The sequence below is a fragment of the Choloepus didactylus genome, chromosome 20 (genome assembly GCF_015220235.1).
Source record: "Choloepus didactylus isolate mChoDid1 chromosome 20, mChoDid1.pri, whole genome shotgun sequence".
NCBI lineage: Eukaryota > Metazoa > Chordata > Mammalia > Pilosa > Megalonychidae > Choloepus > Choloepus didactylus.
The window spans coordinates 26,261,197-26,288,783 of NC_051326.1; the positions used below are offsets into that span (position 1 = coordinate 26,261,197).

Below are 27,587 nucleotides of genomic sequence, written 5' to 3' on the forward strand. Positions count from 1 at the left end.
GCCTCCAGTGGGCCTTCCCCTGCATTTGTCAGCACAGGAGCTTCTGTGCCTTCCCTAACTAATATTTCTCAATATATTGCTGAGGCCTGCTCTGAGTCCCTCCTGCTGCAAGGCTTGCCCCCTTCTCTTGCTTTTTCCTTAGTGGGCCTTTGGTAAATAACCATGGCTTCCTGCACATGAGAAAACAACCTGTGGAGGGGAATTCAAAGTCAGACCTCTCTGAAGAAGCCGTGTTGGAACACGCTGCTGCACTGGGGTGACAGATAACCACACATCACATGCAGACACGGGTGGTAAAAGGCTCATCATTTCACTAAAGCCCTCTTTATTTGCCCTGTATTTTTCCACACATTTCATTTCCCATCATGGCTGACTGCCTAAAGCATTCATGTGAAAATAGCAGATTTTTGCCTGTGTGTTGCTCCCCATCTCCTCCCAATAATGCAGCTTATTGGATTCTCAGAAATAACATAAACACTTGGTGCATCGAAGAGGGAGAAACAAAGAGAAAAATAAGTAAAATGCCAGCCATGCAGTCATGGAAGGGGGTGGGAATCTGCCACTTGCTGAGAACAACGAAGTCAAAGGGGTCATGGAATGGCACTTGGTTGAAGGGTCTTTGGAAACAAGTCTCAGGAAACTGGGGCCCAAAGAGGTGAGTTGTTCTAAGGTCTATAAGTGGAGGAAGATAACCTATGTATGTCTTCTGTGGGGTTTCTTTCTCATCAAGCCCAAAAAACCTGAAGGAGATTTCTGAGCAGGGCCTAAGAATAAGGGACTAAGTGTAATGAGGTCACAACAAGAGCTCACTAATACATTTTTCATCACGGTCTTTTTGAACCCTCTCTCCCTGCACCCCCAGGGACAAAGGTGGGATGTGATGGGAAGAGGACAGAAAACACCACACCTTAAGCACCAACCACCTGCCCAGCACGGGGTTAGCAATTTTGCATGTGCTAATTCATCAAGTTCCCATAAAAACCTTCCCAGAAAGAACTCTGGGACAACAAAGCTGGATATCCTGGGAAAGACAGAGAATACTAGTGGGTGGAGACTGAGGGCTTATTATTCGCTCCCACTGTCTAAGGGCTTCAATGCTTTACCTCACTTGAATTGCACAACAACTCTATGAGGTCAGTGTAGTTATTCTCCCATTTTACAGAGGGGGAAACTGAGATCCAAAGGGATTGACTTACCTGAAATTAAACAGCTAGGCAGTGGAAGGGCCAGATTTCATCGCAGAAGTCAGGCCTCAGAGCTGGTGCTCTGCCTGCCTCTCTATCTTTTGAAAAGTCCACCCACCTCATTCTGAGCAGTGGCCTTAGACCCTTCCACTGATGGAGACAGGCAAGTTCTTTATAAGGGTTTATGTCATGTCATTTGATCTTCACCTCATCCTTGCAAAGAAAGCAGAGCAAAGATAATTTTCCCGTTAAACAAAGTAAGAAACCAGAACTCAGTAAAGTGAAGTGACACACCTGTGTGACCAGGTCACACAGGTATTAAGTGGTGAGCACAGGTGAGCGGCCAAGATCAGTTAGCCTTGTGGCTGTTTATATGCCACCACCCCATCTCCTGTTCCCCAATGGGCCACAGAACAGCCCCCAGGAGAAAATTCTTGAGTCTGTGTGCGACAGTCCTGACACTCAAAGGCCTGCTCTTGGATTCGAGGGTGGGGGGGAGTTATGACAAACAACTCCCCCCATCTCCAACTTCCCTTTTATTTTCTTAGAGTTCCTATGTGGCATAACAACTCAGCAAGGTTGGTTTGAGGAAACTCATTTCCCAATTGGCTTCATTTTGGCCAAATGTGGGAGAAGTGAGTCTCTTCCTTCTCCCCCAAACCTCCCTTTCCTTTCTTTGTCCCTTCACCTTCCCAAGGCTTGCCTTCCTCTCTTCTTTTCCTCTCAGCCATGGTTTGTGAACAATTCCCATCAGCATGATGTTAGTAATTGTGCAGTGAGAGTGACGTTCAGATTCACAGCCCTGGAAGAAATTGCATGGATTTGGATGCACTCAAACACCAAATTTAACTGACTCAGAAGGCCCTGGGGGACAGGAAGGAGGGACAGATTTCATCTTGGGAACTGGTCCTGCAAAACACAGATGCCAGACTATCCTGGCCTGCCCTTCCCTGCTCGGCAGAATTGGGGTGAGCAGAGCCCAATCAGCCCACATTCACCTCTCTCTTGTGTCAGGTGGATGCTCTGGAAGCCCCTAATCATTCCCCTTATTGTCTCACTTAACAAACGACAGAGCAAAGCAGTGTCACAGCTGCACCTCTCAGCAGAAAACCCTAAGGTATATGGATATGTATGTCTGTAGACATATGAATATACACACCAGCCCTCTCCCTCCCCCCCCCACGCCTTTCTCTCTCTCTCTCTCACACACATGCACATGCACACACACACTGATTAAGAAGGGATGTGGTAGAATGCAGAGCAGACCCCACCAAAACTCATACATCCCCAGAGAATGAGAACGTGAAGAAGCAGCCTTGGCTCCTATCCTCCCAACTCTCAAAACCAGCCTTTCTAGAGGGACTATCCCAAGACCTTGCCCAGAATGCCTCCTTGCTAATTTAGGAAGCATATGTGGTCCATTCTTTGCTCAATAAGATGAAAAGCAAGAACTAGACATCACAGGGTGAAACAAATGACTGTCTTAACAGCTGGAACCAGGGTGTTTCTTAGAGAGAGAACAGTCTTTACTTTGGAAAATACTTCTTGAGAGACATGATGTGATTGATGGATTGCACTAACAGCCCCAGTTTTCCATGCTTCCTTGTATCCATGCCCTTTGGAAGTGCCTTCCATACTGAGTCTGGACTGGGCCACATGACTTGCTTTGATAAATGGGATGACAGCAAACTTGATGCAAGCAGAGGCCTGAAAAAAAGTGTTTGCACATTTCTACCTCCTCTCTTAAATCCCACCATCACCATGAGAATATGCCTGCTGAAAGGGTATGAGATACATGGAAGAGAACCGAATCATCCCGGCCATCACCAAGCTGACCCAAGGACTATTAATACTATTCTTTAAATGTCATCCACACCAGGCTTTCATGACATCTTCACTCCAGGGAGCCCCCAGATTAACACTGATTTGTTGGCTCCTCTTTCTAACTCCTCCCCACCCTTCTCGCCTCTCTTGTTCCCGTCCCTCTAATGCTGACTGTATTACCACTAGGATCTTCAAATTCTTTTCCCTTCATTGTGCAAAATGCTTCATCATCTAGGACTGACAGCAAAATTCTTCTCCAGGATCACATTAATACAATGAAACCCATCAAGGACCATGATTCAACCTTCCTTAGAACACAGTTGTAGTTGTAGAAAGGAAAAATAATTCCCTTACAAACTGTCCATTTCCCCATACACCATGTCCACCTGAGAGCAGAATGGGGCCTTATTTATCTTTTTATCCCCCAGTCTTGGCACATATATGAATTAGAAAACAACTGAATTCACAAGTGGCTCTCCAGTCTGCCCCATCCTTCACTCTCCGGTTGTCTGACCCAGGGAAGAAGTGACAGGGGAAGAGCAGAGAGTGGGGGGCTAGGGAAAGGTTGCTTTGAGAATTATGGGGGGTTCCAGCTGAGGAACATTTGCTCTCCGTGCTCACTTGGGGACCATGTTTCCCTCCTCCTGAAAGCTGGCCTCTTTCCCATCAAATGCATCACCTCAGCCACCTTCGGTGGTGGTTCAGCATATTTCTGCGTGAAATAAATGTTATTTTCTGGTGCACCCGGGTTTCATTAGTCTTCTGTCAGTGGGAATCAAAGCGAGAGGGGAGAGAACCTGGCAGCCAGTGGCTTCTTGCTTATACCAGGCAGAAAAGGATAATGTTACCCAAGGAGAGAGAGGGAGAAAGGGAGAGAGATGGAAAACTAACTTCCTCATTTAATCAAGTCGAAACATGGATTATATGAGGTTGAAAAACAGTTACCTCGTTCTTGCACCAGTCCCTTTCTCTGTCTTGGCCTATAAAACCCTTTGTGATTTTATCTTTTCATAAACTTTTATTGAATCTGATGTTCAAGGGGCCATGGAGGATCATCCAATTAAACTCCCCCCACTAATCCTACTCTTAAATCCCAGCACTAAACTGATGGGAGATTAAAAGCTAATAAAGATGACAAATGAGAGGTGATCTGCAGGTTGATAAGGGAAATAGATTCTGGTGGGGATTTGCCAAAGAGGAGCAGCAAGGCCCAATCCTGGAAAACACAGGAGTGGAGGGGTTTTTGTGGAGGCAAATTCAAAGAATTCTGGAAAGATGCAATGTGCACACCCATGGCAAAACCCTGCTCTGTGATGCTGTGCTCTGGGGCTGAGACAGGCTGCCAAGGGTAGAGTGAGGCAGCAGGAAGAGGGGTGGAGCTGGCACAGACATGCTGGGTTGAAATCCCAACCCTGCTACTTGCTAGCTGTGCAACCCTGGATGAGGCTGACAGGCTCCTCATAATGCGAGCTTTATAACAGCCAGTTGTGGAGCACCAACCTCATGCCGGGCACAATCGTCTACGCTTTACTTGCATTCTCCTGTGGGGGTAGGTCACAAGTGGGGAGAGTGCTACCCTATTTTATATGTAAGGAAACTGAGCTTCAACAGCAGGCAGGCACTTTTTCTAAGATTCCTCAGGACATGGCAGGGTCAAAATTAGAACACTGTCTTTCTGAGAAAGTAACCTTTACGTTATGAACATGTACTAAGGATTTAATCAGAAAGGGTGATGGTGCTAGGTTTGTGATAGCCACCCAAATGTTAATTTCCTTCCTTCCTTAGGCCCCTATCTTGCAATTTGAGCATCTCAAAAACAAAAATATTCTCTATAAGCCCACCATCGTCCCTCACCCCCACTCTCACCCCGAATGCAATTTTTAACTATAAGGTAAGTGCCAGATAGTATATATCAATTTATTTCATCATTTTACAGACATCTGTGAAAACCCTTCTTTGTCAGAAACTTTCATAAATATGTTTCATAAATATGTTTCACATCAGCCCTGCAAAGTAGGACTTATTCCTTACTTTAATTCGTGAGTAACTGGAGGCTTAGAGAAATCAAATGGCTCTCCTAGAATCACAAAGCTGACAAGTGACAGGGATGAAACGCAAACCCAGGGAGGTCCTGACACCAAAGCCCTTACTCCTTCGGCTCCTGCACCCTGCCCTCATTAATTTCCAGTCTGGCAATGAGGATGGGAGAGATACACCAACAACAAAACAGAGCTGTGCCTTCGGCAATGTAGACTATACACAGTACCCTCACAGCCTCTGGGGAGGAGAACGTGTTGAGAAAGGATGTGTGCAGACAACAGTATCTTTTTCAGGGCTGTTATAGGGATGGAGTTCTCGGGCTGTAGAGAAGGGACAACCCAGGTGAAAGGAGCAGCACAGCAAGTCCACAGAGGAAGGAAAGAATGGAGCCTGGGCAGGGGTCCTGCTGTACCCCAGTTTAGCTGTGCTGTGTGTGTTTCAAGAAAGGGAAATGATATAGAAGGAAATTTGGGGTGAAATCAGGAACACTTTGTCGAGGTAAGAAGCAGCAAGAAAGCATCACACCGTCTTTTCCTCCTTCTCAAGACGTAATCTCTCCCAAGGGAGCCCATCTTCGGTGACAATTTTCCTCATGGTGTGACAGGAAAGGCAGGTACCCTCAGGGTGGAGTGGAAGGAGCTGTGCGCTGGACGTCCAAGAACAAGGCTTCCGGTCCTGGTTCTGTCCCTCCCTCGCCTACTCTGAGTCTGGGTCCTTGCACCAGTCACCTCTTTGGATCTTTTGTTCCCATGGAAAATGAGAGGGTTAAATGCATGACCCTTTTCATGTGTGGTAAAGAATGCACATTGGCTTACAGCACCAGGCCCTGCTTCAGAAGTCACCTTACCCACAGGGCACTTTTGGAGGAAACTAATATTTTCTGAGGCCCTCTAGGTGGCAAGCCCTTGCACCCATCTGATCTCACTTCATCCTCACAGTGCACCATGTGGCTTTGATAAACCTCATTTTTATAGACCAAAAAACTGAGACTCAGAGAGTAAAAGGCTCAGGGACACGTGACTGGTTCAAAGTCCCATTTGTCTGACTCCAAAAGCATGAACTTGTTTTCATGACATCTGTCTGTGGACCTTGGTTCTGGCTTGTCACTAGAATAGTCTGGGGAAGTTTTTTTAAAATACTGATAACTGGACCCCATCGCAGACAAATCTCTGGCAGCATAGCCCAGGCATTGGTATGTTCAAGAAGCCCCTCAGGTGATTCTATTTGCAGCCAAGGTTGAGAACCACTGTGCTAATGTGGCTTTTCTCTAAGACAACAGTCCTTGAGTCCCATCAACCTACTCCCATCCCTAGCCTCTGCCCCACCCACCAGGGAAACCCAGTCCCTGTCTTTGACTCTTCTTACCAGTTAATATTCATTTCATCACATTTAATTAACACGAAGAGACTGGAGCTGTCTCAGCACCGCACCCAGCTAGCAGGAGCCCGAGCCTCCCTCGGAGTTCAATCACAGCGCTGTCTCATGGAATTAGCTTCCGTTGCCCTGATCTGAAGGGTCCGCACCCATAAACATCAACCAATTGTATTGATATTTGTAATTAAAACCAACAAATGGGTCACACCCGGCTGAGCAGGTTTGCAACACACATCCATAATGGGAATGGATTTGTAGGTGATATTTGATAGATAACTATCATGGGCACTTCTCATTTTCAGAACGCCCTGTGGGTAAGCCTCGAGTGTCTTCTGGGACAGAAGGTGTTCCTTGGACATACCCCTTTGATTGTCTTTGTTCCTGAAGTCTCAAGGAAACCAAGAGCCAAGAAAGAAGGTGAGGGGCCAAAAGCCATGGAGAGAAAACAGCTTGGGCACCCTGTCAACTTTTCAACTTCCTTCTTCTCACAACTTCTCTCTCAGTACCTCTTTTTGTAAACCAATGGCAATAGGAATGAGCTCCAAGACTACCTCTCTGGGGTGCCCTCTGTCTGACTCAGTTAGTCCTTTACATCCAAAAACTTATGCCGAGGAAACCTGTCTCTTCCCTTAGTTCAAGTCTTGAGGTCCTGGAGTGAGAGCTGTCACCACCACTCCCCGGACTCAGCAGCACAGAGACTCCTCTCTGCGTGGGCCCTGTTGTAGCTACACCCAGGCTGCTCAGGATTCTAATTGGGTTGTTTTACCAGGAAATTACCAAAGTGGTTAGTTAACTGTGAGGTGGGTGGAGAGAGCCACAGCAGGACATCGCTCAAAGCTCATTAGTGGGGCAGAGAGGGTGGGCATGCATGGGCCCAGCTCGGGACAGGTGATCAGATCTGCCTACTTCTCATTTCCCCTTTGAAATCTCATCACTCACATATATCCAGGGAGATTTAAGACCTCTTCCCAAATGCCCTAACAGCATTCTTACAAGAAACAGTCTTCAATTGAGTTAAAAGGAAGCCATTTTGTCCCAAATGGCAGCCTCTTGAGTACCTGGGCAGAAGGATTACTTCTCTTGTGACTTACAAAAAAATCCCTTCATTTCCACACCCGCCAAGGGTAAAAGAGAATCCCAAGGAAAGCCAAGAAGAGGTGGAGACAGACGAAAGCATACTGCTAGACAATGGTGGAGGGAGGGCATTTTTATGGTTTTATGACTTATGCAACACAAAAATGATTTGAGGCAGTACTGATGATAGGCAAATATCCAATAAAGTCATTCAGATAAAAATAAGAAGGACACAGAAATGTCTGCGGAGGATGACATTGAAGAAGTCATCATTCCCATTATCCTGAGAGTTCAAATAGGAGCAGCAGGTTTCAAATAAGCACGAGGTGATTCACTGCTCACTGGGACAATAACTCAGTTATGCAGGGGCTAATGATCAAATTTGTGTTTAGTCTGGGCCTCTGGCATCAGTTCTTTCTCTCGTTTGTAGCCTATGTACGAGGAATTTCACAGTCCAGCATGTACCCATCCAAACATGGACATGAGAAGAGATTAAATGAGAGATTCTTATGGTTGGAAAGAATTTTATATATACATCATTTAGGAAAACTTCCTACCAACTCTGGGAGTTATTTCTAGAGCTCCTATGTCAGACAGTTGTGCAGCATCAGCTTGAATACCTCTAAAGATAGGACTCTCACTACCTGCTGATGTAGGCCTCTGGAGGGTCTGTTCCACTACTGAACATTTGAATCATTAGCAGGCTGGTTCTTACAAGACAAAATCTGTCCTCTTAGAGAAATTAAGCAGCAATTCCAAACCTGTTTGATCTTAAAATAACCTGAGATGCTTTTGAAAAGGGATTCTGGTGGAAGCATAAATTATTACAACCACTTAAGAAATCAGTGTGGCATTATCTATTAAAGCTGTATATATGCACACTGATGGCCCTGCAGTTGTACTGCTAGGTATACACCCAAAATAAACACCTGCACAGGTGTACCAAGAGACCAGTACAATCTTAGTAGCATTGTTTGCAATGGCCAAAAACTGGAAACAACTGAAATGTCCATCATCCATAAAATGGATAAATTTTGATAGTCATAAAAATAGAACATTCTATAATTTTCTGTGATGATGGAAATTTTCTGTTCCACCATGTCAAGTATGGTAGCTACTAGTCACCTATGGCTATTACCCCCTTGAAATGTGGCTAGAACAACTAAGGAATTGAGTTTTTAATTTTATTTCATTTTAATTATTTTAAATTTAAATAACACCTGTACCTAGCAATTACTGAACTGATATCACAGCTCTAAAGCAGTGAAAAAGAACAAAGTATAACTATACACAATAACATGGATGAATTTCATAAACATCATTCAATAAATCATGTTGTATGATTACATTTATAGAAAGTTCAAAATTTAGGTAAAATGGAACCACAATGCTTAAGGATGCCATGCTTAAGTGGTAAAAACTTTGGGTGGGAAGGAAAAGGTAATGACTGTGAAGGGCCCCAGGGAACTTCCAGAGACTGGCTGTGTCCTATTTCTTAGCTGCATGGTAATTTCACAGGTGTTCACTTTGTGATAAATCTCTGAGCTATTATTTTTGTTTGGGGAACTTATGTATGTGTGCTTTATATTACACACACAAAAAAAGGATTAGAATACAAATCATCATGGTAACTTTTCTGTAAATCTAAAGTATTCCAAAATTAAATTTTTAAAAAATACATTTCAGTACTCCACTCCAGATTTGTTAAACCAGAGTTTCTGGAGGTGGGGCCCAGGAGTCCATATTTTCCAAAAGGCCCCAGATAATTCTGCTGCACAGCCTGGTAGAGAAGCATTGCTTTCTCCTCCATGGGGACATTCTTCTCCAGAACCCCAGAATCTTCCTCTGTCCCCATCCTTAGCCATCCCTGGTATCCCCTCTGGGCTCCTTCTGGAAGTTAATGACCCTCTTACTTTTGCTTATCCTAAATACAGTACAGTAGCTTAGCTACTTTCTGCCCTCATCAGCATCCTTCCACACAGCCAAAGGCAGATCCAGCTGTTTTGAAACTTAGGTTAACAGCTGCAGGAGGTCAGAGGGGGAGAAGGGTGATTCAGGGATCAGGTGATAACTAATGGTTAAAATGAGTGTTAAGAATCCTATTTTTTGTCACTGTCACAGACTTCAGTTAACCACAGATAATGGTGCATGTTCAGGAGAGCAAACCCTTTACTTGGTCCACTGAGCTGGCAGGTGGAATAGGCTTGTTTTTCCTATGGCCTGCTTGATTCTTTCCTCCCTGGAATTAAGTTCTTCTCATTCTGTAGGCTGCCTCCTACAAGCCCATACAGAAGGTGAGCTTTTCCCCAAATAAGCAACACAGCTCCAGCAAAGCCATAGATGTCAGAGATTTCTCTATTTCCCTTTTCCTCTTGGAAAAGAGGTATCAGGAGGTTGTCCAGGAGAGGCACGATGGAGGATTTGACTAGGGAAGGAGATGATAGGTTTATACCATGAGCCAGGTAGGTCAGAGATCAGAGTCTAGGAAAATCAGCAAAAGCAAGGAAGAGCAGGCAGTAAATAACCATTTATCTCGGTTCACATCAACTCTGAAGCAAGCAGTCAGGGCCACTGTTATGCACAACTCCAGGGACACCATTCATATCACGGTCATGATGCCCCCTTGAGTTGTGCAGTGCCCAGCTTGAGTGTGCAGTCCCATACGTGGCAGCTCTATGGGCTGGGTATGTTTCTTATTCCCATTTTCAGGGGAAGAAACTGAGGCTCAGAGAAGTGCTGGAATTCACATCTGGATCTCCTGGCTCCAGCCCTGTGCTTTTGTTGCCACAGCATCAGCTGCCCCAATGCCCTTGGTCAACACAGCTGTCCTCACTGTCAGAAGGATGCCCCAGAGAGACCCACTGGGGAGCAGGAAGAGCCTCACCTTCTTTAGGGAGAGGCTCCAGGTAAAGCGAGGAAAGCAGGCCTTTCTGCCTTTATGGTGGCCTCTGTGGCTAGCTTCCAAAGCCCTCCACTGGAGGCCAGTCAGGTTTTCAGCACAGGGAAAAGAGACTAGGGAACACATGGGGAGAGGAAACCAGACTTCAATTCCATGGAACACACTCGATGAAGGCAGAACAGGGCATAATTAAGGCTAATTGTGTAGCCCTGCCATCCCTTCAAGTGAGAAAGAAGTCACGGCCCCGTGTTCCCTTCCATTCTATGCAGCCTGAAGGTCACCCTCATTAATGCTACCAAAAAAAGCTGTCACTCTTCACAGCCAGTTCCACTAATATGACATTTTACCAGCTGCCTGGGCATCCTAGACCAGTCAATGCACATGAGCCTGTGTGTCTTTGTGTGCATGTCCATGTGTATGTCTGTGTCTGAGAGTGTGTGTCTTGGTGTCTGGATATGTTTAATTTTCTTCTGGTATTTATGTGCTTACACAGTCAAAATCAATGGAATCAGGTTGAGATTCAGATGACATCACACTGGTGAGTCACATCTCGATAGACGGATAGATTTCCCCCCTTCTGCATTCCTTTCAAGGTAACCTTGACTTGTCACACAGCTGCTGGAGAATGCCAGGAAGCAGTATGGGTTTTTTTTTGTAGACATTTAACTTGGCCATCCACAGATAACAATCCTGGCCCCTGGGGAAAGGGTAGAGAGAAGGCAAAGAGGAAAGGCTGCAGCTAGCCCTTACCAGGGGCCGGGATGTGAGCTAATTAGCAGAGTTGGTCCCCTGTGCCAACAAATTCCGGCAACCCATCACTCCTTCAGGGTACGGTACATCCGAGGGATCACCTCAATGCGGATAGCACTGCTCTCAGTCCCTGCAAATGACCTTTTTCAGCATCATTTTTAGTGAGCACCCTTTCCCACTGAAAAGTAGACAGGTATTGAGGGGGAAATAAATAGTAAGAGCAGCCAGAAAACATTGCAACAACAGAACAGGGTTGCAATTATGCAATCATTTCCGCTACTAAAATTTCTGCAAGGGAAATTTTCATTGGGAAAATGCAAAGGAGAGAGGATGACTCACTCTTTAAAGACTCAACTCGCCCCAGGAAGCATAAATCTAGAGGTCAGATTGACATGGCTGGATGACCTCTACTTCTCAAAGTCCGAAGGTGCCAACAATGTCAGCATTCCTTCTCTTCCTGCTTAGCATTTTTCCTTCTTTGCAACAGCTCCTTCCTCTGCTGGGGAGTTTGGAAAGGTGTTCATTCCCAAAACTTTAATTTCAGACACAGGACCAAGTAAATCAAGCCATATAGGTTGTTACAAGCAAGTTGCTCACTTGTTTATTGTAAAACAGTTTTATTGAGATATATTCATATACCATACAATCCATCCAAAGTGTGGAACTGTCTGGCTCTAGAAGTAAAACACAAATTTGGGTATGTCTGGGGCAAATAGCTAGCCTTTGTCATGTAACCTGGGCCATTCAAGTTTATCCTCACCACCAGCTAGTGAGGCACAAAGAATTCCAGAATTGACAGGTTTCTTGTAAGTCTTCCTGCCCAGCCTTCTTTCCTTACAGGTGAGGACACAGAGAGACAAAATAGTCTCAGAGCTAGGGAATTGCACATGAAGGATGAGAGCCTTGGAATCTAGAAACTGCTGGCACTCAGTGCTCTGGACTCTTTAAGCTCTCCTCCCTGCTTAGCAGCATTGGGGATACTCAGTGGTTACAAAATGTAAAAAGCTGCCCCCCCACCCCATAAGTCCAGAAAAATACCAAACCCTGTTGTACTAACTGAACACCGATTTGTGTTAAGATGGGTCCCAGAGCATCTATACAAAAAGGGGAAGATGGAGCAAGAGGCAGGCTTGTATCACATTCCAAACCTCTGACCACGTCACAGTCTGAATCTCTGTCTTTGGAAACCTGGGCTCCATCAGCCCATCCTACATTCTATGGATAAGTCTCATCACTCTCTGAAAGCAAGACCTCAGCCCCTGCTCTTCCCCTACAGGACAATCTCTTTTCACCCACCCACTCCTACCCCTCAGACCACATCGGTATATCCTGCCTCTCTGCTCTTCTAAATCTCTAGTCCAAAACTGACCCCTCCCCTGCTCCATCTTTCCTGAACTTCGCTCTATTCTCTGGACTTAAACTCATGCCCAGTATGTCAAAATCCCATCCTTTTTTGTCAGCTCCATCTCAAGTCCTACATCCTCCATGAAGCCTTCCTTAGTTCCCCAATTGGAACAAATATTTTCTTTCTCCATGTGTGTTTAGTGCTTGGTGCTTATCACATGATAAGTAGCTTCCCCAGGCAGTTATAAGTCCATCTGAGATGGCTTTCTTTAAGGGAAGCAGCTTACTGGGTTTGGCCTCCTTTGGAGAAGCCAGAATCCTGAATCTGAGAACCAGTCACATCCAACTACTTCAGATCCACCTGGAACAATGCACACACAGTTCTTTAACTTCAAACCTTATGAAAATGACAAATGGATTGGTCAAAAATGAATTCATAAAAAAAGGAATTCATGCAAACTCTGCAGGAAAACTATGCTCATGTATAATACATACCTAGCTGGTGCAAACTATGAAGTCATGTGGCAATTCTATCAGTCCCCAGTTCCTCCCACACAAGAGTTAGGGTTGACCCTGGTTGGTGGTAGTGGTAGGTCTGCTCACTTGGATTCTTTCCTGCTCAGGCCAGACTGCCCTCTGAGCCAGGATGGGCCCCTCTTCCTTCAAGGCCCAATGGGTTAGTGCTTGGCCTGTGTACTTGACCGAAGCATGCTCCTTAGTGCCGAGTATTTACAATCTGATTTTCATCGCAGGCTTTTCCTTCCTCCATAGTCTCTGCAAATTGCTGGCTGCCTGCTGTAATTCAGTGGCAATGGCCATTTGATGCCATGGCTCTCTGTCTCTAACAAGAGATCTCTGTGTTTCTGACAGCCCCATTCCCTGTTCAGAAGCAGGGTGGTGAGGGGAATTTTAGCTTGGTTTGGAAGGAACTCACTCCTCGGATTCTGAGCTAAAATAGATTTCCCACGTGCAGTGCCTTGACACTGTCCACACAACAGAGTCACACACTTTCCCAGGTGCAAGAACAAGCCGACATTATTTATTGTGTGTCACTTCAAGGCAGAGGTGAAGTCAACTAAATAGCACTGAGTATGTTCTACCTTGAATAACAGTAACAATAATAAAAACAACTAGAAGTAGTAGTAACTGGTGCCCATCCTCAGGGTGGGGCTTCTAAGGATGCTATCTCCAAAGGCAAACAGAAATTTCACCTCCATTATCTCTTCATATTCTCACAACAGTCCTGTAAGGCTGAGGCATTGCTACCCCCATTTTGCAGTTGAGAAGACTGAGGCTCAGAAAGATTAAAATGACCTACACATGATGGGACATTCAGTGGCAGAATCAGGACCCAGATCTTTCCGTCTTCAAATCCTTGATACCACACAGCTTTCTCTTTGTAATTTCTTGAATCTCTCTTTTCCCCAAATTATAAAGGAGAACTCACACCCAGACACCATCCCTCCCCTTTTCTCTCTCATTACATAATGAGTCTACACCTCATTTGATCTGAATGTAATTCCACTGACACTTACCGAGGACTGCACTAGGATAGACACTCTGGGGCCTACAACTTAGCCCTAAGGTTCCCAAGACTCCCAAGTCAGTGAATAAATCTATTCCAACATGTTGTTGAGTGAGGGACAGTGACCATTAGCCACCTTCACTCTTTCCCTCCCCACCTCCCCTATCCCTGGAGATATTTTCATTTTTGCAGGCACATCCTGGCACCAGCAAACCTCAAACCAAAAGAAAGGCCACCCAATGAGGGAAATTCAGACTCCAGGGCAGGCCATTTGAGCAGACATTTGGGACAAGAGTCGTCCTTTAGCCCTTTTTGAGTTTTTTATTACAAGCATTTTCCTTCCTTTTTATACCATTCTCCAGTGGATATCTACCACCATGAACTGCAGGAGCACAGACATGGGAGAAGGTGCCGTGGCTGCAGCGGCTGGCTCTCGTGTCCCCTACTCCTGACCATGCTCCCGCCTCTCCCACCCCACCCTTCCCCCAGCCCTGTGCCCCCAGAAGCCACAAGGACCCTCAGGGGCTGGGCTTCTAAGGATGCTGTCTCCAAGGGCAAGCAGGACAACCACTGTGCCTCCCCCGCACTGCCACCCATGCCCAGAGCTCCGTCTTCTGTTTACAGGAAGGGATTGCTGCCTCCTACTTTCTAACCAGAGCCCTCCTGTGACCCTCATAACAGGCTGTTGAAATTAGCAATTCCATTTTACACAGCCAGAACCACACAAACTAAAATCAGCAGGTCAACCACAGAGCTGCATTTAGCAAGGGCAGGTAAGATTTAAGGTGGCAAATGTCACAGAATGGGAAGTGGGTAGGCAGGCAGCAGTGAACTGACTTCATAATTTTGCCCAAAGCTAATGCTGGCCATCATTATCATGCTCCTTAATAATAATAATAATAATAAGATTAAGCCAGTTCTATCATCCTCTATAATGACTTGGTTCTTTTCTGTCCTGGTAATTTACAAGCACTTTCACCCACAGCATCTCATTTAATCCTCACGGCAATCCTGGAAGGTGTCATTACTTCCAGGGAAGTTCAGAGCCAGACCTGGATTTCAGTCCTAGTTCTGTCTTTCCCACCGAGCCACTCTGCCTCCTACATATTAACACCTCCATTTAAATACTCCTGGAGAAAATGAGTAATAGGACTCGCTCCTCTCAGCCTGGCTCACAATCTCAGCAGCTATAAGACAGCAATCCATTGGGGGCCTTGTGCTTGTAGAGGGTCCATGTGTGGCTTGCTCCCACTTGGGACACAGGGACCACAGGCCCCCACCCACCCACCCACCCACCGCTGACAACAGAGAGGCAAGTGTCCTCCTCTCCACTTGTGACAGCTGCTTACTGTCCCCCAGTGGGTGTGGTCACAACTGACACACCAGCCTGTTTAGGCCAGAAAGGATGGCTTTAGATCAACTGCTCCAAAACCCAAACCATCTTCACAGGAAAACATCCTTCGGCACTCTATCACCCCAACAATTCTGTACCTCAGTTCAAATTGTTCAGCTAACAGGGAATAGACTGTATAAATAATTCATCTTGGCAGTTCCACCAGGAAACTACTTTGCTCAAAATTTAAAATTCTAGCAGACAGCTTCCCTCAAAATGTGTCCCAAGTATTCTTCACAAAGAAGGTCTGTGGTGAAATGAGATGTTAGAAACGAGGAGCTAACCAGTGCTTATCAACCTGGGGAACGCTTAAAAATACTGATGCCCCACCATAGACCAATTCAATGAGAGGCTCTAAGGGGTGCGGCTCAGACCACGGTAGTCTTTTAAGGCTCTCCCGGAGCCTCTGATGCACAGAGAGGATAGGGGATTCCTCAGTTAAGCAAAATTAAACTGGTTTATTCATTGGTAAATTTCTCAGCTCCTCTAAAAAGCCATGAATTACCAAGAGTGGGTATTTAGGATGAAGAATTTCCCAAACTTATTTGAGTACAGAAACATATTTTCTATTGAATATTATCTCAAAGACACATAATATGTGTAACTCACTTTGTAATACTCTGCTACCTTTTATTGCGGGTTTTATGGTCTCAGATGGTGACTGGTAACACCTGCTTTGAAATCTTTCCAGGACAAAATTATTGCTGCAATGCTCCGTAATACAGAACTTGGAGCTGTTTCACCCACATGTGAGTGTTTTGGAATAGGCCCAGATCTTCTTCCAGAGAGAGTGAAAAAGTACTGTGTCCATTTAGCCAGGCAAATGTCTTAAAAAAAGACTCCTTTATTTTCATTACTAAACCTTAAACCTAGCCTCTGTCTAGTTGATTGCCAAAGCATACGCCTGTCTTTAAATGCTAACACTAGCTAGCTGGGCCTATTCTCATAACTTCATACAGTCTGTGCTTAATATATGTCAGATATAGTTGCAAAAATATCATATATGTATGTGTATATACACACATCCACATTTGTTTATGCAAGATTTCCTAAAACTTATACACCCCATGCATTCCTCCACACGGGGACTCTTAACCCGTGGTTTATGGATTGAGGAGGGATCCATGAACTTAAAAAGGAAAAAAATAAATCTCATTTTTTCACCAACTGCCTTAGTTATTAATGTAGACAGCAAAATACCAATAGAAATCACAGATTGTCATATATTATCACATTACTGGAGTTGCAGACAACTCAAAATATCATTTTGTGCATCATTTCTTCAAAACTATCATAGTTATTAGATCAGCTGCTAGACCTTATATTTTAATGCAGATATTATTTATCAAAAATTTAATTTTGTTAAATATTTTGATCATTGGTTTTCAATATAGTCAGTGTCCTTTGTAATCTTGTATGTTTGATTCTCTGAATTATGCCAAGAAGAGGATTATAGGCTTTACCTGAAAGCCAAAGGGATCCATGGCTTTAAAAGAAGGTTAATTAACCTCGTCCTAAAAATCTAGTGTCCAAAAGAGTCACCTAGAAGACTTGTCGAAAATACACATTCCTGCATCTTACCTTCATAGAATCTGATCTGTGAGGGCCAGAAATCTGCATTTTTAAAACATACTATAGGATACTGAAGCAGATATTTTTTTGACTGCTTTTTGAGAGAAAAAAAAGTGTTCTAAATATTCTTAGATTTACTCTTGGATCAAATAAAATTATCAGAGTCAACTCCTTGAACAGTGTTATTTTAACTTATTATCAAATATGTTGATGATTTATACGTCATCATTATGTCATTGGAACATTTAGAAGTCACAAGTAGTAGCTGTATGAAAATTGATGCTATGTCCATTGGAAACACGTCCTGAATGTTATCAAGTTCATCACACTATATTTCTCCAGATTATCCCTGGTAGAATGTTTATGGGATTCAGATTGAAAAAGTTGTGCTACTCCCAAGCAACTTTTTTTAAAAAAAGAAATTTTTGAACACTTTTAATCCTGAAATGGTTTTCCTCTTTGCATCAGCCACAGGACGCTTAACCCCAACTTTATATTTTATCTCTAGAAATCAATGAGAACATATGATATATATCTGTGGCCAAATAATATTTTGAATGATTTTGGCCGTTCCCATTCAAACTGTACTAGAGACAGCCATTGCCCACCTCTGGGAAACATTGTTACAGCAGAAAAACAAAGAGGAAAAAAAGTGCCACAGCTCAGTTTATGAACTTCAGAATAGACTACTGAGATTCATAGCAGAGAAAAAGACAAGAAAATACATTTTTAAGACTCAGAATCCTGGCACATCAGTACCAAATGTCAAAGCCCTAAAGGGATCATGGCATAAAGTTTATGTTATAAATAATAAATTTGGAAATAACAGATAAAGTGCCAGACAACCAGTTGGCATTTCTACAAGCTGGAGGATAAGAATGTATAGAGAGCAGAGAGAAGCAAGCAGGTGTCTCACCTTAAAAAAAGACACTCATTTCTACTGCCCACACCCTCTCTCCCTTCTCCAGCCCTGAATCAATAGGATTATGGATCCAAGAGAAGTGGAGACCTGGGTGCAGCCTGGTAGGCAGCTGTCCTTGCAGGGTCCCCTATTCCCTGGGTGCACCTGCTGGGAAAGCAGTCATGTAGAAATGGGGCCATGGGCAGAAAAAGAGGGTCTGAGCCCCCTGCATTTCCTGCTGTCCCAGAGTGAGGGAAGAGAAAGTCCCAAATGCTCCTGTTCCCCACCCTCAAAGGTGAGATGTAGGTGGGAGAGGGCTGTAGACCAGAGAAGCCTGGAGGTTCAAACAGAAGGTGCATTAGTTAATCCCAGCATGGATCGATGCCAGAAACCAGTGGCATCACATGGTACAGGTATTGCTTTCTCAAGCCAACCAAAGCAGAGGCGCAAAAATGTAATTTTCTCAAGTTTTCCCTAACCCAACTCTTTTCTATCCAATGCCTCTGTTCTGCCTACTAGTAAAAAATCACTAGTCAAGTCAGACCCTTTTTTCCCTGGGGTGCCTCTATGTTCTGACATAGTTCTGGAGGCGGGGAAGGTGATGGTGACATGTGGTTCTGGTCACCAGTTGTCCATGCAGTATCCACTACTACACCCTCGTTCCTGCTGCATTTTCATTCTCACTTGTGTTCTTCTCATGCCTTTTGCCATGGCCAGTGGCCTCACCGGGGATGCCCAGCAGGGCCACCTGCTGTGCAAGCTCCGTCAGGCCTGGCATTGAGCAGTCAGGCTCCTCATTTATTCTTTCCGGAGGCTCCAAGCTTTTGACTTTTGATACGGAATAACCCTTTTCTCTCAAACGATGGTTTCTGCTCTTTCAAAAACCTATTTTGAAATGTCAAAACTATCTAGACACTGATGGTTTCTTCCTATATCTCTGCTAGTAAGGATGGGGAGCGGCCTGAGGGGAGGGGAGAGGACAAGCAGGGGCAGGGAGGTGGTGGAGGAATTATCAGGGGAAGGACACATATCAATTAATGCTCCAAAATGCATTCCAGGCACACATCTCAAGTGCCAGTCTTACCCCTACCTTTCTTATTTTCCTTCTTTCAACCTGCCTATTAATTTTATTCTCTTGAAATATATACATATGTATGTATATACACATAAGTGTGTATATATGTTTGTGTGTGTATATATATATGTACACACATACACAAACAAGTGTGTGTGAGAGAGGTTTAGTTCAAATCTTTTGTAGATTACAGTGAGATAGAGAACAAAATGTAACATCACAGAAGGGACTCACTAAATCTTAGCTTTTGTTATCTCCATTTTACAGATAATTAATAGCAGGCGCTCATTAAACAGTGGGTATTTTATCATCTCCATTTGGCAGCTGAGGAAATAAAGAATCCAAGAGTTTAAGTCAGTTTCCCAGTGTGATATGGCTAATGTTTGGAAGAACCAGGACTCAAAACTAGAGCTGTTCTGCTTCTAAACCCTATGCTTGTTCCAATAGAACACATTTGTCTCTTTCTAGTACTTTCTCAAGCGAGTTTACTTTCAAGCATCCAGGGGATTTAATATACTTTGCTACCAGGGTGTTAAGATGGATCTTCAAATGATGTTTCTAAAGAACTTTGAATTTCCCAGGTGAAAATTCCAATTGAAAACCACTGTATTGTCAGCTATTAATTATTGGTGACAGCGAGAGACTGGGAGAGTGCAGTTGGAGGAGATTCATAATTAATCAGCCTTCTTTGAGCTCTGCGTCTCAACATGCTTCTTCCAATCACTTCTCCAGTTGAGCTGCCCACAGGGAGAACCTAATTTCCTGAGAGGCTGAACTCCCAAGGCTCAAGCTGTACAGAGCTGTCCTGAGCAGGTATCTGCATTAATTCTGCCATCAAAACAGCAATCCAGAGAATAGAGCACAAAGTAACTTCAGGAGAGAGAGAGTCAACCCAAGTAAGAAAATTTCAAAACACAGAAAGAAATGCTCCGGTCAATGCTGAAGGCCTGGGCATATAGTGCCACAGCCACTCCCTCTCCTTCTGAGCCAGGGTCACCCATGGTGGAGGAGGGAAGGGCCCTCCTTGTCAGTCAGACAAGCCGACAAGAGACATTTGTCCAAAACATTTATCAAACACTATCAAAACATTTATCAAACATCAAAAACTATGTGATGGGTAATGAAACGTTTACTACTGCAAGCCTAAGAGTGGGCAGACACCCTCTACCTTTAGCACCAGGAGCTTGCAAGTGGGTTAAAAGCATAGAGTGAGGAGAAAATAAGAGGAGGCTTATAGCAGTGGAGACCATGGTTAAATAAGCAATAAGCACAGGACACACTAGAACTAAAATCACTTCTCCCACAGGGGAGCTCATGGAGTGCCTGTCCCTGCCCTCGGGCAAAAGCACTAGAATGAGATACAATCCCACATCTCTGTGACCAGTGTCTCAGTTAACCAGCCAATTCTGGCATAGGAGATGGAGTGGGATAAAGACCTCTCTCAACAAATGGTGATTTCATGACACTAATTTGTATGCAGAATCAATGACTGTGGAAAGTAACAAAAGCAAAGAGGCCAAAAGCAAGACTGGAAGAGCCAGTGCCTCCATCCGTGGCTTCGCCAGGCCACATGGAGCCTCACCTTTTAGCAGCTCCTCCCTGACTGGTCTCTTTGGCCCCATGAAATTTCTGAAATTCCATGAGTGACTCCAGTTCCTTTACTCTTAGATTTGCCCTAGAGCGAGTGCTTCTTACCTTCCATCTCTGCTCTCTTAGCCGGATCCAAGGAGGCCTCTGACTGCTTCATCCTGGCCATTTGGAACTAGCTTGGAGGCTGGCAGCAGGAAGCTTGGGCTTTATTTCTCTGAAATAAGTTAACAAACAAACAAATAAAAAACCCGAACATATAAATAGAAAATTGAGTGAGGCCAGTAATTACAAGGCTTCCCCTGAAACACAGCTATGTGCAAACTTGTATCGCATGAGAACAGAGATTTTCCCTGGAAGAAGAAAGAAGGCAGGTGCATGTCCTCAATCTGTACTTAGAATCTGGATCTCAGGCACAGGTCCTGACTTCCAGCTAGCTGTTTTCTAAGGACCTGAGAAGTAAAGTCTGTGTTACCCTGAGAACTAGTCTCAAATCTTCTGTCCTTAAGAAAAAGGCCAAAGTAACAAAGGAAACACTCAACACCCCCAACTCTGTCCCCCTCATATGGACATTGATAGTGGTGATTTGGGGGGCTCTAATCCACTGCTATCACAGGGTATCCCCCCATGTTTCAAGACCCTGAGCTGGAAATAATTCTATAACAAAGCAGGAAGTTTCTTGATCTTTCTTCTCTCATTCCCACTGGTCAGTGGCCAAGGCCTTGATGGCTCCTTCTTGGGGAGCAAGACTCAAAAATGGAGACTGTCCCAATAACTCACCAAACCCATCGGGGTAGCCAGGCATTGAGAGAAATTAACAAGCAAGAGGTTTACCCAAACGTGATCATGAACCAACCCACAAACTCACAAGAGAAAGGATCTTTGAGACAAATTGATGAAACTTGAATCTGATTTTCATGGAGAATCAGTGGCATGCCAGAATGTTACCTTCCCAGCCAATAGTCTGATTGTACATTTCTAGACTTCTATCCACTTTCTAAAGTTATGTAAGCCAGTTAATTAATCATAGTAACCAATCACATAAAATGGGATTGAATATAATCTGGTAAAATATCTATGGTACTGATTAATCCTTACTTCTCTGCTAATCCTTCTTAATTTTTATCAAAACAAATTAGAAGGGGAAGAAACGTGAATTCTGAAAAATATCTTTAAGACAATGATGGCCCTTCTTGAAGGGACTCTTAGAGAAACAAGCTTGAAGGCTTTTTGAGAAACTGACTCAAGGAGGCCAGTTGTGCTGCCTTTGGTTGCTCCAAGTGGATTCTCCTATAGCAGCACAGACCCGGCTGCAGTAATTTCCTATAGCATTAGGCGTTGTGTGGTTGATGTTCTCTTGCCTTTAAAATCCGTCACATTGTGAGTTCCATCTGGCTACTGCCAAAGCCCTCAATGTGCCTTGCATGATGCCTGGCACATGGTGGGTCCTAGATAAATGTTTGTCAAAGGTCATTGAATGGCCTTTATGCATCTTGTTGGTAGTAGAAGTTTCTTCCTGGGCCCTGACACTCTGCATCTCTAGCTCCAATTGGATTCTCTATAAGCTTATCCTAGCTGGTCACAGAGCACCAGGGTGCCATGAAAGGAGTGCCCTGGTGGATCCTTTCATGTTCTTAGGAATAGTTCTTCATCTGCCCTAGTGACCATTCTATGCCTTGTTTAATTTCTGACCATGTTGTCTATAACCCTTGCTTGTTCTCTGGCCCCTCTCTTTATACTACTCTAAGCTTAAAGCTTTTGCAAAAAAAAAAAAAAAAAAAAAAAAAAAAAAAAACCATTTTGGTCTCACTGCTGTAGAAAAATGAAATGAGAATGAGAGATAAGAGATAATTCCTCCCTTTCTCTTCCCCCCAAAATGGTTGGAGGGCTCTGAGTCATAGACATCATGTTTCCTTTGCCCACAGGGCAAGGGTAAAAGACCTTTGTTTTTAAAAAGTGTGTGCTCTTGGGAAAAAATACAGGTGGATTGTCAGAAAAGAGAACAGGCACTCGGCCTTGGGATTGGGACAGCAGCAGGATGGCAGCATGACACAGCCAGACCCTGGAGAGGGTTGGAAAGGTTTACAAGACTAGGAGAAGGGCAGAGATCTGTGGGTTCTGGGAACAGCAAGGATCCACTTTCTACTCTCTTGAATCCCGCTGGGAAGGGTAGGGACCTGGGAGGGAAATGCCAGTGGGGTGCATCCCCATTATTAGACTCGAAGCACAGAGCTCCCAGTCTCAGCAAAGGCCTGATATGCCAGCCTGGCACAGAGGCTGCTGAACTTCAGGGAACTCTGTGGGCTTGAAAACTGGACATATTTGTGTGGACAAAGACCAGAGGGTGCCCAGAAAACAGTCTGAACTTTTTAAAACCCTGTGATCTTTTATCCTTTGCATGGCTCAAGGAGGCTATAGAGTGAGGGAAGGAGCCCTGATTCTATTTTCCACTAGCCTGGCAGGATGTGGGCGCAGATAAACTAAACTGGAGTTCGAGAGGGGGAAGAAAACTTTCCTTGAATCTCATGCTATAGAGTGAAATTCATACCCACTAACGACAGTTAAATTCTGCCCCACCCAGAGACCACACCTGGCTTGCACTTGCTGGTTAAGTCATTGCACTCTAACTGGCAGCATCCCTGTTGTGTCTGACCTCAGAAAAAGCCCACCCTTGTGCAGCCCTCCAGCAGCCCCAGGCAGACTCAGCTTGGCCTTGTGCTGATCCCAGACCTCCCAAGGCAGATCTGCCTTTAAAATGCATGAACCAACACTAGTTGGAAGTTAATTTTTCATGGGTTAATCCCTTACCATACTGTGGCTTTGCAATGTCAGACTCTCAAAGCTTTGTCACGAATGCCTTCCAACCTCCTAAGGCCCTCAGCTCTAGGCAGGCACTGAATGTTTAAAAGCACCTTCTCATTTCAGCCACAGTTCCTGCCTCAAAATTGCAATTGCAGCCCTCAGAAGAGCTCTGTTTTGTCCTCATATTTGTCATCTGTAAGGATTGAATCTGATATGTGATTATAAAATAATGAGACTGACTTTTAAACAAATCACAGACCTTATGAATCCAGATGAGTGCTGGCCTTCAAAGATATCTCTGGGAAGCTGGCCACATACTTACTCCAATAAGGCTGCTACCCTGAAGCCATGGTTGGAATTGCTCTAAGGAAATGGCCTGCAGGGACAGTGAGCCAATGATAAAGGAAAATAGGGGATCAGCCCCCAGCACTCAGAGGCACTTATCCCTCTCCAGTACCGTTCATTGTTTATGTGTCAGCCTCTCCTGGTAGGGCATGAATCCTATTCATCTTTTCATATCCCAAGCCACGCTCAGAGCCCAGCACACAGGAGACACTTCATAAATGCTTGGTAAAGAAACTACAGATTCCTTGTTGGCCGAATGTGTTTTTCCTTACCTTTTCCTCCACCTTCTCCATTGGACATTCAATTATCTATAGCCTCTCTTTTTATTGCTTAAGTCATAACAAAAAACTACCCAAAGAGGGAGCTGGAGCTGACCACAGGGGTATGGAGGGACTGAAGGCCTGTACCTGTCAGGATAGGCTAAGTTAGGCTGTGTTAACCAACAAACCCCAAATCTCATAAAACAGTAAAGATTATGCTAGCTTGTCATACAGGTAGAAAGTGTGTGGGGGAGGGTGCCAGTTTGAATGTATAATGTTCCCCAAACGCCATTATCTTTGATGTAATCTTGTGTGTGTGTACCTACCAGTGTTAATTAGACTGTAATTCTTTGAGTGTTTCCATGGAGATGCACCCCACCCAGCTGTGGGTGATGACTCTGATTAGATCCATGGATGTGTTGGCCCGCCCATTGGGTGGGTCTGAATTAAATTACTGGAGCACTATATAAGATCAAATAGAAGGAGCAAGCTGCTACAGCCAAGAGGGACACTTTGAAGAAAGCACAGGAGCTGCAGATGAGAGACAGTTTGAAAATGGCCGTTGAAAGCAGACTCTTGCTCTGGAGAAGCTGAGAGAGAACAAATATCCCAAGTGCAACTAAGAGTGACATTTTTGAGGTACTGAAGCCTAGAGAGGAATGTCCTGGGAGAAAGCCATTTTGAAACCAGAACTTTGGAGCAGATGCCAGCCACGTGCCTTCCCAGCTAACAGAGGTTTTCTGGACACCACTGGCCATCCTCCAGTGAAGGTACCCAATTGCTGATGTGTTACCTTGGGCACTTTATGGCCTTAAGAATGTAACTGTGTAACCCAATAAACCCCCTTTTATAAAAGCCAATCTGTCTCTGGTGTTTTGCATTCCGGCAGCATTAGCAAACTAGAACAGGCTGGGAGTGGGAAAGTCTGTTTCATGTAATCATCACTCAGTTACACAAACCAATAGAAACCACCACTCACCCTTTCAGCAGGAGACTTCAGGGTTCACAGAGTAAGGGAGGAGAGACTAGAAGTGTTCACACCAGCGATTAAATTCCCTACCTGGAAATGACATGGAGCTCTTTACCCACAGCCTGTTGTCCATACCTAGTCTACTCATGGCTCCACACAACTATAAGGGGGGACAAGTAAGTAATTGTAGTCCTCCTACATGCCTGGAAAAAGAGGAGAATAAGACCTGGGTAAGCATTAAAATTCTCTACCACCATCCAAGTTTGGCAGTTAGCAAGAACAGATAGATGAGGGCATCAAGTGTGGAAGATTGTTGCTTAAAAGGACCCCAGTGGATCATGCTTCCTAGCACTTTTGCCCTTTGTTAGTCCACTTCCACACCAACTTTAAGCTTGCCCATGTGACTTTCGTTGGCCAAAGGGACATCAACAAACATGACACAAGCCAGTGTTTTGTAAGTGCTTCCACATTTAGGCATACCCTCTTAGAATGCTGAGCCACGATGTAAAAAGTCCAGCCTCTCTGTTGGAAAAACCAAATGGAAAAGAAGGGAGATATCTCAGTTGACAGCTTCAGCCAACTGGAAGGCATGTGAGTGGGGTCGTCTAGATCAGCCAGCTCCCAGATGAGTTGACAACTGACCACAAACATATGATTGAACCCAGATAGTGTCATGTGGAACAGAGATAAGCTGTTCAAGCTAAGCCTGCCCAAATTACTGAACCACAGAAGAGTGAGCAAATAAATGGTTCTCGTTTGAAGCCACAAAAAATCTGGAGTGATTTGTTGTGCAACATTAGATAACTGCTAAAGCAGTTGGTACCTATAAGAGGAAAACTACCATAACGTAAACATAAAATGGGTGGCATTGGCTTTGAACAAGGCAGCAGGTAGGAGCTAGAAAGGCAGCATAAAGGGGGTTTGCAAAGACTGAAGAATCTTTTAGTGGATGCTAGAAAGGTAGTGATGAAGTCATTATTAAAGGCTGTAAAATTGGCACTTCATGTTATGTTGTGGCAGAATAATTGACAAAATTGTTGCCAATGGTAACTTGAAAGAGAAAGAACTTAATGGATTTAGTTAAGGATATCTCTCAACACAGTGTGGAAAGTACCCATTGGATGCTTCTAGCTGTGTATGATGAGGTATTGCCGGAGACAGGTGAGCTTAAGAAGGAACTGTTGTGTTTACAAGCAGATTTTAGGAGAAACATAGAAGGCCCAGAACTTGCTGCTTTAGAAAAATTAAACTATTTCTAAGTCTCTCCAGCCAGACAAAATTTCTCAGATAAGAACTAGCCCTAGCATAAAGATAAGGTCAAGGATGTGGTTGTAAGACCCTTTGTGAAGACCTCTGAAAGAACCTCTCAGCTAAACAAAAAGGCTTCTGAGAATCTTAAGGGCATCAATCCACAGAAGCTTGACACACCCAAAGAGAGAAGTCTGTATCAAAAAGAATTACTAATGTTCAAGGATTGAACTCCGATATTGACAGGAAATCCTCAAAGTTTTTAAGTTTTACCAGTGAAAGTTTGATTAAAAGTGAGAGACAACACAAAACTAAAAAGGCTTCTGGACACCCCCCCCCTCCATTTTCTACAAACAGTAATTGGGCTCAAAAAGCTACTAAACTACAAACATAGATCATTTCCTATGGAAAAGAAAATATGTCTCAGAAGGCAGATCCAAGCACAGAGAATAATGGACTAAGTATCCTTCTCAGGGAGCAGAACCAGGCCCCAATCCATGAACATTCTCTGATCCCAGTATAGAGGGGGCCAACATGGGACCAGCTGGATGGCAGGATTCCAACAGGTGAGCAACTGTTTTGTGCTTCTCATCCTTTCCATTTTCAATAGGAGTGTCAATGATGGCCATCCAGTCCCTTTCTCACCACTGCATGTTGTGCGGTGAGCATGGAGGATAGAATACTAGTCTTTTAAGTTCAAGGTCTCAAGAGAAACTGCACCAGAGGAGGTGCACTTGAGAAGCATTATCTGTATCTAAATGTGATGTAGACCATGAGATGATGGATTTCAAACCTTAAGTCATACTGAGAAAAAATTTTGGGAGGTCTTGAGAAGAGTGAGTGTATTTTGCACATGGCGGGGGCGGGGGGTGATTTGCTGCACCTGAAGGATGGACTCTGGTCTATTGTTTGCAAAGAAGGCCTAGTAATTCCTTCCATCTGTGTTGCACACCCCTTTGCAATGTGATTTTGCAGCTTCTATCAAGAGGTGAAACCTATTTCTCTACCCCTTGAATCTGAGCTGGGATTGTGACTTGCTTTGGCCAATCAAATGTGGCAAATGTGATGTGGTGTGACTTCTGAGCCGAGGCCTCAATGGCCTCACAGCCTCCACTTTCATCCTCTTGAAAGTGATTGTTACCATGTTTTTGTTTTTTAATGCATTTTTTATTGAGATTGTTGACATAGCATACAACTATCCAAAGATCCAAAGTGTGTAATCAATTGCCCCTGGTACTATCATACAGCTGTATGTCCATAACCACAATTAATTTTTTTTCAATTTTTAGAACATTTTCATTACTCCAGAAAGGAAATAAAGACAAAAAAAAGAAACTCAAATCTTCCCATACCCCTAACCACCCCCCCTCCATTATTGATTCATAGTTTTGATATAGTACATTTGTTACTGTTAATGAAA

The 27,587-nt window shown here is 44.2% G+C and overlaps 1 long non-coding RNA gene across 1 annotated transcript in view; it reads right to left on the reverse strand.

Moving 5' to 3' along the window:
• LOC119516905 overlaps positions 1-27,587 on the reverse strand; it is a 261,419-nt gene that overhangs the window by 54,403 nt on the left and 179,429 nt on the right. Inside the window, exon 3 of the long non-coding RNA XR_005213401.1 lies at positions 20,651-20,759. This is a non-coding gene — a long non-coding RNA (uncharacterized LOC119516905). The remainder of the gene's footprint in view (positions 1-20,650; positions 20,760-27,587) is intronic.